General features: G+C 46.9%; 1 long non-coding RNA gene across 1 annotated transcript; it reads right to left on the bottom strand.

Moving 5' to 3' along the window:
- Positions 1-6,456: 6,456 nt before the first annotated feature.
- Positions 6,457-10,688, bottom strand: LOC116654077. Its single transcript, XR_004308953.1, has 3 exons — positions 8,799-10,688; positions 7,935-8,006; positions 6,457-7,770 (listed from the first exon to the last, which is right to left on the bottom strand). It is a non-coding gene; the product is annotated as an uncharacterized LOC116654077 (long non-coding RNA).
- Positions 10,689-13,757: the final 3,069 nt, after the last annotated feature.

The raw sequence follows: 13,757 nt of genomic DNA, 5'->3' as shown, positions 1-13,757 counted from the left end.
TCAAACTTCTGCAGGCAGCCTTGGCATGGTCAAGGAAAGAAAATGGATCAATGACATCTCATAGCATGAACTGATCTAGCTCTGCATCTCTGCAGCACAGCTCTGCTTCCCAGAATCATGAAGTGTAGCCACGAACAACACGTAACATAGAGCACATTTCTCCTTTGGCACCATCTGCCCAGGATACGCATCCTGGTAAGTCCTGCATGCACGATTTCTGCCTGATTAGAGACCAGAGTTGCACACAGAGGTGCACTGCCCACTCAGTTCACTGCTAGCACTGCTGTGCAGGCACACTGGGGCCATCGCATCCCAGCACAGCTTCCAGTATCCCAGGGCTTCCAGTATCACTGGGTGTGGAAGGACCTGAGTGGATCAAACCAAGCAGAAGTATTGTGTTTGTGCCTCAAAGAATGGAGCAGATATATCACCACCTTTACCACTGCAGCAGCTTTGAGCTGCTAAATAAATTGGGAGTGATGCATGGTACAGGAAACATGTTTTATTAGAACTACGCTGCGTATGCCAGGACCCAGCTGTGAAGTATGGCAGGAGCATCCAATGGAGCTGAAGACAGATAACTAACACGATTTAAAAAACAACAACAAAACTTGTGTAAAATCAGATGTAAAAAGAAGAACACAGCTGCTACATATCAGCTTGGAGATCTCCAAAGGGATCTTTCTGGAAGCACAATCAGAACAACATAAGACACGTTGTTGTGTGAAGTGTGCGGGAGCACTGTGTGAAGGCCCATATGGAAGCATGAGTTTAGAAGGGGGTATGTATCAGTGCAGGTGCTGAGAAGATGCTGATTACAGGAGGGGGAGTTACCTGGTGTGAGGTCCCAGAGATCTGTATGGAAGAGCCTGCACTCACTCATCTGTGCCAACCACCCAAGTCTCACCCTGCAGTGACTGTTTGCACTCTGTGTTTAGTTCAGAATCCGAATCGTGCTGGCCAAGTCATTGCTGTGAATAGATGGAAATGTGCCTCGTGTTAATGTGCATCCAGTCTTCAAGTTTCTTACCAGTAGAAACCTGCAACCACACTTCGATACAAGGGGAGCAAACATTGCACAGTTCATCAAAGTTAACCTTTCCCAATTTAACATTTTCATAATTGTCTTTATCGAATAACTGTACTTAAACGCTGTGACTGCCATAATCCTTTTCTTTTATCGCGGCACATTGGAAATGCTCAGCACTGTGCTGGTGTGCATTGAATTTCTCTGGTGTGTTTCATCCAGCTGGCACAGAGCAGCAGCACCGCAGCTCATGACTGAGAGTGACATGTTTCTGCAAATACCATCCATGTGACCCTCTGCCATTTTACAGATATACCATAACAAGCTCTGCTCCTGGGAAACTTTCCCATGTTTATTTCACTCCTCCTAGTAACAAATTCAAATATCTTTCTTTTCCCCCTACATCTTCTGCCTCTGCTTCTCTGTGTTTTGCAGAGCTTCATCCTCTCTGTGCTGTGGCATCTGATCCATGAGTGCAATCCCTCCTGTGGGCACAGCCTGCAGAGCAGCCCAAGCGCTCCAGAGGAACAGACAGTAGTGAGGGCTGGGGGAGAGCTGAGCTCCCACATGGCAGAGTCAGAAACCCTCTGGTTTGGAAAGGTGCCACCTCAGCTCTGCCAATCACATTTTTAGCATCAGACCGTCCCCACTCCCACGGTGGGATTCTGGCTGTGAGCACAGAGCTGGGATCCCAGCACAGCATGATGTGGGGAAGCAGGCCTGTTGGCAGTGGTGAGAAGCACAAGCTGTCCCAGTGCCGGCACTGGGACCCCATAAGCCCCCAGACAGCACCTGGCTCCTGAGCTGGGTCTGACACCTCCAGCATGGCCCCTGGGCAGCTGTCCTGGGATGCTCCCAGCCCAGGCACATCCCAGTGATAGGGGCTCATGTGTCCCTACCAGCTGTCTCCACCACTGCCCAGGCATAGAAAGCTTTGGGTATTGCTGCCCCAGCCCAGATGGACCAGCTGCACCTGGGCACTCACTGATCCTGTAGCCAAGAAGCAGTCAGCTCTCTGAAGTGAGTTATTTCCATAGATTTAGTGCCAGCTCTGAAAAGGTACAGATTTAGTTACTGCAGGGTCTCTGAAGCATGAACTCAATAAATCACTCCCAAGGCCCATTCAGGTGGTTTCTGTGTGTAAGTAGTTTTTAGTGGGGAGCTGCTCCCTCCATCACTTCACACCTGGATGAGGACCACACACATCCCTGGCAGCAGTGCTCATGCTGCCCCATGCAGATCTGAGCCCCATGCCCCGTGTCACTTCCCAGCAGGGACGCTACCACCAGTGTGTACAAGTGGTGGGCTGGGTCAGGCTGCTCAGCAGATAGGCTGTAAGCTGAGAAAAATCACATTCACTGAGAAACATCCCAAACTGCCATGTCTCAGGGCCACAAGTGCTTTCCATCACAACCACTTTCTCTGTCTCAGCAGAAGCGTGCTGCGCTCCCAGGGATCTCCTTATCAGAGGGGATGGCAGAGCTCTATCCACCCAAGTCTAGGTCTTTATTAACTGCAGACCTGAGCCCTTTGGCATCACCAGGGCAGCCACCAGCCACAGTCCAAAACATCTGCATAATAGTTAGACTGACTCATGACACACAACAGGAAAATCAAAAGCCAGATCTGTGCCAGATTTCACCATCCCACCCTGCAGTTATCACACAGCTCCTCACATTCAGACTCAGTAGTGGTAGAAACGAACTAAGTCGATTCACAGAAACATGTTTCTATGACCTCACAAAATAAGCTATTGGCTATACATAGAAAAGTAACCCCCAAATGATATTCAGAGAAAATCATCAAAAGCTCATCCTTCCAGTCCAAGATGATCAAAAACTTTCTGAGATCCCAAGGAGATATGAGGAATGGGAAAACAGAATCAACTGCTTTTGAGCCAGAGCTCATTTCTTTGCAGCGTGACATGAAGCAGCTCCTCATTGCTGCTTCAGAGCCAGAATTGATTCTAACGTTGGCAGCTCCCAGCACGGCTGAGCTGCACAGCACATGGCACCACAGCACAGTTACCATATGGAAATGATGAATGAATATGAAGGAGAAGTTGCAGCAGAAGTAATTTTCCCGTGGACTTGAGATGAAAGGGAAGCGTGGCACGAGCAGCCACAAACCTCCATTCAAGGTCAGAGCACAGACCAGAAATCGTTGTACAGTGCATCTTTGATGAGGCAGCAGATAGCTGGGAGCTACACCTACAGAACTCTGTGTATGGGATTCAGTTTCCTCCAGCTGAAACCCCCAAGACTTCTGTGTTGTTTTGCTCTTTCATCCTATGAAATCTATGCTGCCAGCAGTTACAGTAAGCATAGAACATTCTTTCCATCAGTATGGGCAAACAGTACACATGAAAGAACAACTCAAATATAAAGAGTCATTTACTCCTACCCCAAAAGAGCACAGGAACTTTCAGCCACAGTGTTGGGCAGAGGGGCAGTGATCCCTCAGCAGAAGCCATGCAGTGGGTTAAGGAATTAACTTTAGGTTTATAATGAGCTGACTCAGAGAAGTCCCCAGACCTTGACTGCGTATGTGGCGCACTTTCCTTTCAACCCAAAAAGCAGAAGTAGGAATAGAGCTCCAAACTCTCAGCCATGCTGTCCTGCAGCCTGAATGTGCTGATGCTTCCACGGCTTTATGCACTGCCCAGTCCATAGGAAACCAGGAAGGACTGCAAACAGCACCTTTAGCAGACCTGTGGGAAAGCCCTGATAGCTGCTAAAATATTTGTTTATAAAATCAGGGGGCATCCTGGCTGTAAAACCAGAAGGCAATCCCAGACGGTGATCTGCCCAGCACTAGGGCCAGAGGAAGGCAACCACGCTGCAGATTGCACTTCTCCTTGGCAATGCCTTCCTCACTGTAGCAATCAAAAGGTAGAGAAAAATGCTGCCTCGCTCTGCCTTCTGCACCTTCTCCATTATTTACTCACACTGTGACTAATTTCTCTCCTAGAGCCGACATGATGAACGTTACAGGGCCCAAACTTCCATTGCTTGAAATTGCTTCTCAGCCACCTGAAAAGTGCAAGGGAAAATGGCTTCTATTGCTCAATCCATCTTCAGACAAGAAACCCACCACCCAATCACTATTTATCTTACCCAGGTAAACGTCAACATCTATCTGTTTCTTCCTGATGCTGCAATGAAGTGATGGTGGGCATGGAGTCATTTGTTACAGGGAAGGCTGCCCGCATGCACAGAAAACAGGAGAGGGGAACAGTAGGAGCAGCACCGAGCCAACAGCTCACACAGCTCAACTCCCTCTCCAGACAGCCTCAATCAGCCTTGTACATCAGAAAACGACTGTATTTGCTTAACAGTGTGCTGATTTTCCTGTTGGGAAATAACATCCCATAGGGGATCACATCTGCATGTGCAGCCCAAGGTGAGGTGGGGTGGGCCAGAGCACAGTGAGGAGCACTCTGTGCATGGGCACTGAGCTGTCAGGTGCTGTACTGAATGAGTGATCTCTGTTTCATTCCTATCCAAGAGATACAGAAAACTGACTGGGATTCATGTGCAAGTTACAGATCTGAGGCATTGTGAAGAGCTTTGCCATCATAGCAGTGGTTGATTTTAACAGATGTGATTGTGCTAAACCTCCCCATATTGTCTCAGGAATTAGGAGATGTGGCACTCAGTGCAGGAGAGCAGCTGTAGCAGCACACACATCATTGTAATTGCATCATTCCAGAGCAGAAAAGTATCACAGTTCCCAGAAGACAAAGTGAATTTCAGATCAGAAATATGAGGTAATATCTGCACGGGAATGAAAAAAGGGTTTACCCAGCCCCTCCCCAGCAGCAGCTTGGAGCTCCAGGCAGAAGGCAGACAGGGAGCCCTCAGCTCCTGGAGGTTCCTCTTTGCTGCAGTTCATCCCTGAGTCAGTGGAAGTGTAGCTTCCATCCCCAGCTTTTGCTCTTTGCAGCACCCTCTTTTATTGAAGTTAAAAGCAATGCAGAAATTGAGGAAAAGGAGGAGCTTTTAAAACACTGGTGTGTGTTAAACCGGGAGGAGTTGACTTCAGAGATCTGAGACCAGTGTGAGCCAGTAATAGGGCTGACTTATTCCTGCCCTGCAAGGAGCTGATGCAACAAGGGGATCTGCTCCTTCCACTCCATGTGCTGCACTACACACTTCGACCCCAGCCTGGCCCAAGGGCCATTAAGAGGTGCTTCATTATTTATGATCTAAATTGATTTAAGATGAAATTAATTATAGAGACTCAGCCCAAACAAATCACAGCATTACAGAAGCACCTCTTCTGGATGGTCTTCCTGAGCTGCTGCTCCCCAGCACACAACACTGGGCAGAGCCTCACTAGGGACAGATCCACAGCACCCAAGGGCAAGAGGGGACCATGGCCATGGGACTGGGAGCCTCTACCACCTCTGTCCCTGCAGGAGGGCAATGTGCAGCCCTGGCTCCTGCACTGTGAACAAAGCAGGACATGAGGGACAGGCTGCAGGCTGTGGAAAAGGGAGCAACAATGCAGAAAATGAGCTGGGAATGGGGAATACCACACCTGGCTGAGCCACCTGAAGAAGGAGAAAAAAGAGAAGTAATTGCATTCAAAACTTTGCTCAATGTTTGGCTGTTTTTGGGACCATTTCCCACAAAGTTTCATGTAACATCCGTAATTTTTGCATTTATGTTTGAGATGTTTTTCCACATGATTGTGGTTTGTTTGCATGGGCTTTGATTCTTTCTACTGTGAATCCATCATTTGCCCCCAGCTGAGATTAATAATGGTGTTTTATCACACCACATGTACTCAGCAGCCTAGGGGAGCATTCCCTGACTCGATGTTTTTTCTCTTCTCTCCCATTAAATGCTTCATCAGTTCTTATAATGTAAAAAGTATATCAGAAGCCAAAGTAGCATTTAACACATTATCACACTTTCCATTCCATGGGACGAATCGAAGTATTGATTTGGGCTATTTTTGTGGCAGAAGGTTTGCTTGAACTCCCACTCAAGTCACATGGAGGACCCCAAAGGACTTTGCTACCCAGGATGTGTTGAACAATCATCCGCAAACTTCTTAACAGGACTAGTCTCCTTTTTAAGGCTAAGACTTTTTCAGTGGCAGATTAGATTTTCAAGTTGGATTTATCAGGAATAGGAACGAGCTAGGGATGGAGGTGAGCTCTGTTTCCTTGCAGGTAGATTAAATTAGACTCAATGAGGCACATTAAGCAAGTCTGTGTGCAACTGGCAGTCGGTTTTCCCTTTAAGCCACACATCTGTGAGGCAGATGTATATCAGATGCTATACAAAACATATGCAGTTCACCTACTTGCAGAGCATTCACTTTTCTGCACAAAAAATACATTCATCATTTTCAGCAAAGTCTCCAACACAGATAAGATTTGGTTTATTATGGCCTTGTAAGACCAGTAATCCTAAAGAGGTTAAAGAGAGGAAAAGAGAAGGAGTAAGGTGGTGGCCCTGGGCCACCCCATGGCCTCGTTAGCAAAACATAGTGCAGCAGCTTGAGGAAAAGTCCCCAGCAAGCTGAAAAATGGTTTTGTTGTGATCTGAGTACAGCAAATAGTCCATATGATGTATGATTTATAAAGTGCCACAGCGCTCTTGAACAGGCTTTTAATTTTGAGAACGTGCTGAAGCAGGGAAATGCCTGATCAGGATGGCAATGAGCCTCCAGGCAGAACTGCTCTGGGATAAGGGGAAGGCTGCAGGCTGGAATGCTGCATGTAAGGGCAAGGAAAGGCAGCTCACAGGATCAGGGCAGCCCAGCAAGAGTGTGGGGCAGAGTGATAACCCATAGAGTAAAGAACAAGATGAGCAGGAAGTAAAGAACTCTGAAGAATAGCAGAGAGACATGAGTGAGGTTGCATTAGAGTTATAGGCCCTAGAATACCCCAAACAAAACAGATCTGGGAAGAGAAGAGAGTGTGAGGGCCTGGGAGAACCCAGTCAGCAGGCTGTGGTTGTTTGACTCCAAACATTGTCTAGCCAGGAATATCACTGATAGAATTTCTGCAGCATCCAAAACTTTGGGTCCGTAATTTACACACTACACAGTGTAAATGGCCAGTTCCTGTATACATCTGTTTCATATTATGGTGGAAAAGATTTTCAATAACGGAAAGACATCAGAGTGGGTTCAACACAAAATCTCAGAGAAACACCATTCCTATCTGAAGGGATGCATTTAGAAATCACAGCTTCAAAGGTATCAAAATCTATGATTCACCAATCAAGTTGTCATCACCTAGAAGGTGAGGCTGTGGCCCAAGAGTTGTAGCCAAGGTGAGTTTATACATTTCTCAAGAAGAGAGAAATAGAAAAGACGTCAAACCTGGGGAGGATTTGGGCAGGGAAGGGGAGGCCGTGGTGGGGAGGTAATGCACCAAGGGGGAAATGAGCTCATTGCTGTGTAAATACAAGGTACAGCACCCCATATGAGCAAGGTGCCATGTGCAATTCCCTAATGCGGGCTCACAAGTACAGCTCAACATGCAAAGTCAAAATAAAATTAATATAAAGTGGGAAAGAATACAATGAAAATCACCAGTGTTCTGAGTGTCCCCTGTGGGTATGAAGGACAGCTGGAGTGGCTCCCAGATGTTCCTGCACAGACTCCAATGCTGCAGCAGAGACAACACAGATACAGTTGTTGATGACTGCGAGCTGGAAGTGTTGCAGACACTTCTGAGGGCAGGATCAGAATTCAAATCACTCCTGACAATTGTGGAAGTGCTGTGAAATCAGTAGATGAAAGGTAGTAAAGGCAGAAATGAAGAGTTACTGAAAAAGGGAGAATCAGAAGCAGAGAAAATGGGGACATCTGACAATGAAGCAGTACTGTGGAAGGGCTCCTTCCACACCTGAATACCAAACAGCAGGAGATAACATCATCTCACCTGCAGAAGGGCTGGTCACTGAACAAAGGCAGGAGGTGGCTTCTGGAGATGGTCAGCTTCATCAGCAAAACACTAGGGAAAAAATGTAAAAATGCCCAGTTAATTGTCACCTTTGTGACTGGGAACTTGGCCTCATTCCTGGTGCTGGTGTGCCCAGTGTTGTCTCCCCTCGCTCAGTGCTGTCTTCCATTTACAGGTTGGGGCTCTGTGGGAGGCAGCAACCTGGGGAGGCTCCAACCCTGTCCTGCTGGGGGGTCCCACATACCCACCCCTTCCTTCCCAGGTCAGCCCAATCTGGGGCTCCCAGCCAGCCCTCCATGTCATCCTATCCTCAAGTAGCCCTCCTGCCTGGCTCAGCAGTGGAACAGAGGAAACACTGGAAGAAACCATAACAAAAGCTCTATTTTATTAGCGAAATACATAACAAAAGCATTTCAGTTTATTCACTCCTAGCATCCCATTATCAAAACACCCATTGTCACCCTCACTCCTTAATATGGTTGAAATTGTCTTACCTTTCCTGTCCATTATTCTTGGTGACAAGCAAGCAGTACAAGTACCCCGCTGCTTTAGGATAAATATACTTCCCATACAGATTAGGTTAGATGATACAGTGCAAACAAACATATTCATGAAAGAAGAGACATGCTAATCTATAAAGATTTAGATGAAGGAAGGAGCCATCAGTCTGTCAGGAGTTATCAGTTTGTTTTTCTCCCTGTGTTACTCCAGAGATGTATTTTTTTTAAGCCGTTTTCCTTTGCTGCTCAGGAGATTAAGCACAAATAGCAGCTGGAGCACCACGTTTCCTATTAAAAATGGGGGGGGGGAGGGGGGAGGACGACAGATGGACAATGGACTTACCAAAAAGTGCATCAGTATCCCAAGTGTGAGAGACTATACTGAATAAGAAACAATCTCTTATCTGAAGCTTCTCTTTTCCAATTAGGAATGCTCTTACTATTTACTTAGCAACAAGAAGAAAGGGAGAAGAGACAAAAACTGTGTGCCAGCACTGAGCTGAGTGCTGCATCCCTGCTTGGGAAAACTTGTTTTGGAAACGGTGAAGTGCCACTGGTGAGAACTGCAGGACTGCCCAGGGATGGGGCGCCAGGTTCCAAGCTGGAGTTGGGCAAGACTGAGGAATTCAGTGGCTTCCAAACAAGCAGAGTCATACCTCAGCCTACAAAAAGTACAATGGGTTGTCACAGCCGTTATTACACCCTGTGAATGACCCGAGCATTGTATCAGCAAATCTCTGGCAGAACTTTCCTTTTCTCCTGCTCACATTAACTCTATGAACACAGGCAGCTCTGCAGGATGGAGCCACCCACCACCAGCTGAACAACAGTGTTCAAAACAAATGATCTTCCCCACTGATGGTGACTTACCTGGGAGGAAGCCAGCATTCAATTCAGCCCAAGTTTACCCTTTAGGCAACAGAAAAACACAGGAGACGTTGGCTGGGAAACTCACATTACCTCTGCTAGAAAAAGGTGTGTTCTATTTATTGCATTATGATGCCTAAAAACTGCCTTTTCCTAGATGTGCTAAGCAAGTGACAATTCACTATGTTTTCCTAAAAAATGAGATGGAAATGCCTTCCAATCCTACATAAATCAGAAGAATTTATATTCTAAACAACTGAGTAGTTATTTGCTAAATTATAACAATGTGGATCCAGCCCAACTGGTGTCAATAGGATTACTTGTGTGAGTGGTTACTTGCCAATGTGATTAAGGGGTCACTCACTAATGGCAAATGGGAGTGGCTGGAGAACGTTGTAGCCACTGTTCAGGTGAGAGCTCCCAGACGCCCATCAGGCCAGCAGTGGTTCCTGCTTTAAACCAGCACACCGCAGCAGGCACACGTTGAGTGCTGGCATCACGCTGCTTCTGTACGGACACTCCTCCCCCTCCTTTCTCCTGAGAATGGCTGTGCACTGAAATCCCCAGTGCTACATTACAGGAGAGAGTGAAAAGTAACAATACATTCTCTGAAGCTTTTGAATGCAGGACTGATTACATACATTCGATTTTGGCTGAGACACTCTGAGGCTCATAGGATGTGTTTCGCAGCTCCTCCACAGCCAGAGCCTGCAGCACTGCGCACCCCCTGCACCAGGGTACTTGTTCAGCGTTGACTCCAAGCAGAAGGTAGCATCTTCAGTCCCAAACAATACCTGTCAGCATCATGGTATTCCTATAAATCTCTCATCCGAGCAGTGGCCAAACCCCAGCCCACTCAGCTTGCAAGATCTGAGGAGATCAAAGACCAAAGTGCAATAGCTGTAGACAAAAGAAAACACCCCCACACAGAGAGTACTAATTCCAACAAAACAGTTAGCTGCAGAAATAGGAAATCAACACCTGCATCTCTATGAATATCCTGAGGTAACCAATAAATTATGAGGATATGACAGAACAGACATGGATACTCATTTATAGGATGTGCGGTATTGTTCTCCACCTGCCTGTATGCAGGACATGAACACAGATACTGCAATGATGCAGTAAACATTCCTGGAGGAGCTGGAGGGCAGTTGCCCACACAGAAGGAAAAGGAGCTGTCAATAGAACAACAAACACAGGACTCATTATTCAAGCAGAAACAGGTCAGAATCCCACTTGGTGAAAGCTGTGTGCACCGCCTCAGGTGCTAAGGGAGCCATCTCGAGAGGGAAACTGGAAAGGAGCAGTTCTCTGTAAGGAGGGAGAACAATAATGGTCACATTACAGCTCTCTGTGTGGTTACCCGGCAGCCCAGACACAGGAAGTGCTTTCCCATGCCAGGCACTTAGACGCAGTCCCAGCCAGCTCCGGGATTCAATTTACAAGGTATTAGGATGTTTGTGTATCATTAAGGACCACTTGACCACAGATCCATTCTAATAGAGAGTAAGCTGAGAGCAGCAGTAAGAAACTGCTGGAAGGCTGATGGGCAGATGAATCAGCAAGGAGGATAATGAAGCGGCGATCAATTTCCCGGTGTCTTTAAGGAGCTGTGAGCACTGTCCTGCTTGCAGCTGGGGGCTGCTCCTCTCCAGCCCCTTCCATCCCCAATCCACCACTGACCTTTTGCCTATGCTGCTCTCAGCACTGCTATGCTGAGCTAATCAGCTCAATTTGCCAGCCTCGTGCCTCTGCGTACTCCCTTCCTGAAGGGAAATACAATGTCTTTAACATGTCAGATGTGCTCGTTCATGCACAGCTTCAGCTCATCACTAATAAAATACATTTGACTCTGCTGCTTTGGTCCCTGTGTGCTCCATGCTGTATTGAATCTAAGATACAGATTCTCATCACTCTTCTTTAGTGGGAAACAGCCACGTGCAGCCTCACCAAGGCCCTCCAGGGCCCCAGGCCCATCTGTGATTAGGAGCAGCACCACATAAACTAGAGGATGCTGTCAGGACCCAGGGCCAGTCCCAGATGTCCCATAACCCCATGGAGCCACCTGCAGAGCGCGCTGCTCCCGGCCTTTGCTGTAGGTGAGTAGGTTTCTTGTTCCGTTGTTTCTGCTGTTGCTGTTTTTTAAGACAGATCCAGACTGAGGTAGGTTTGTCCCAAGCAGACGGAATGTCTTTCACCACCTCCTGAGAATCATCATCCACAAAAAGTTTGCACCTCCCAAAGCTTCTCAATGGCAAATTCCTTTTTAATACAAAGTAAAAAACAACCTCTGAAATGCAAATAACCCAGCCACCTACACAGGATGATTTATGCCATGCCATCTTTTTCATGCAAATAAATTAGAAGAAGAAAATGTAACTTCGAGGGAACTGCATTGTATTAAAAAGACTGACATTGTTCTGCAGAACTCAGTGCTTCTGCCACTGCTGCTGGGGGTTTCACCCACCTGAACGTGCAGAAAGAGGTTTTGATTAATCTTGATTTTCATTTGTATACAAATCACTTTACGGCTTCGGGCACCATCAGGAAGCAACATGTACTTTTGTTTCTTTCTGTTGGTGTCATTTCATGCTGAAAGCTGGACTCCCAGTGAGTGTTTGAAGCAGCAGAAGGAAACCAGGAGGTTTTCTTGGTAAGAAGTCAGCAGGGACAAAGCCCCCCCATGGTGCAGAGCTGGGCCTGGAGCAGCCACACAGCAGCGCACTGGGGGTACTCAGGTTACTCAGGTGGGCAGCTCTGAGAATGGCAGCCCTAGGAGGAAAGGGCCTTCACAAAGAGTGGGAGCTGATGGGTGCACAGAGGGATGCGCTGAACAAGCCAACAGCAGCAGCACTAAACAGCACAGTGTCAAAGACAGTATGTGGTAACTGTTCCAGCAACAGCAGTCACAATGGGAAAGTGGCTTCTTTGGAGGAGCTGACAGAAAACAGAACCTGCAGGAGTGGGCACAGCCCTTGGATGGTCCCCGCAATGGACAACTCAGCTGTCACAGGGCTCATGTTGGTGTTGGGTTCTTGCTCTGCCCCATTAGACTTTATCAAATAGAGGGGAAGTATCTGTTTTGATGAACTGAGTGGATGCAATGGTACCAGATGGGGTACATGCGTTCTGCTCAGCAAAATCTCCTGCTCCAGCCCTAACCCAGCCCTGCAGCACATCAGCTGCTGTGTCATGCAGTGCGAGTTGGACTGGAGCTCAAGGTTCCCATTGCTGTGTGAGCAGCAGGGGCACAGTGCCCAGCTATAAATAACAGCAACAGGGGACATCAGCCCTAGCACAAGGAGCAACACCAGTGCTTCCTCCAAAGGATGACCTGCACAGTGCATAAATCTGAGCATAGTGACACCATTCCGAGCCCCATTAATAGCAAAGGCCTTGTCCTGAGCTGCCAGGCTGTCACAAAACACTTCCAGCTCAAGGACACCCTGTTAAGGCACCTGGCCACACCAAACCAAGCCAGGGGGGGAAGGCTGCCCTGAGCTGATGTGTTACAGACAGCTTGTGTGCAATGCCTGGTAGGACCTCTGGTCTAACATCCACATAAATTGCTGCCAGCAGCTTATAAAACCCAGAGATTGATCTAAAGGCCCTTCAAAGTATGCTCTAAATGGCAGATTTCATCCAAGTAAAGACATGGACCTTATTTTTATTTTTATTAATATTCATAGCAGCAAGAAAAGACCGCACTATTAAAAAGCAACAGCTATGTATAAATGAACAGATCATTCCTAAACCAGGGTCATTTCTCCTGGTAACGATAAGGCCCTGTCAGGTAATCATAATCCTCACAGAAAAACACTTAGATTTCACTGTCTTCTGAGATAGTAAATCTGAGAGGATCTGTCTGGGTCTTAATATATAATTCCTCTTTACCAGGACTGATTTTCTAAAATGGAGAACTGGAGGACTTGTCTTCTCATTTCTTCTTTTCTCCAAATTCTCACTGGCAAAGCCTCAAATCAGCTTAGGGTTGTTTTGCTCATCTCTCAGCAAGTGTGTTTTTGTAGGAAAGAGAAGCCTTCAAAAAGAAGAATTTCATAAGCATCAGCCAGGGACTGCAAAATCCCAAACTCCAGTTCTGCCAAAGAGACAATGTGTGGCCTTGGGAGAAATGGCCTCTCCTCCCTGCAGGCTCTCCATCTGCTTCTTGCTAATAAAATGGGATTATAAAACTGCCCCATCCCAAAGGGCAGGTAAAATGTTGAAGGTGAAAATTGTATTACAAGCGTGATACATTATTACAACACAGCAAAAAGCCTTTCAGGCCTTTTTTTCTCTTCTATTCATAGTGCAAAGCAGCCACATTTCAAAATGAGAGCCATGGACCAGCTTTTCTGTTTGCACAGATTTCTTTCAGCAGGCGGCAGATTAAAGCTGAGGGAATAATCCATAGCAATTAATTTATTCAATG

Source organism: Coturnix japonica, chromosome 13 (assembly GCF_001577835.2).
Source record: "Coturnix japonica isolate 7356 chromosome 13, Coturnix japonica 2.1, whole genome shotgun sequence".
In the NCBI taxonomy this organism is placed as follows: domain Eukaryota; kingdom Metazoa; phylum Chordata; class Aves; order Galliformes; family Phasianidae; genus Coturnix; species Coturnix japonica.
The sequence above is the reverse complement of the archived record's forward strand: the minus strand, read 5'-3'. Positions and strand labels throughout refer to the sequence as shown.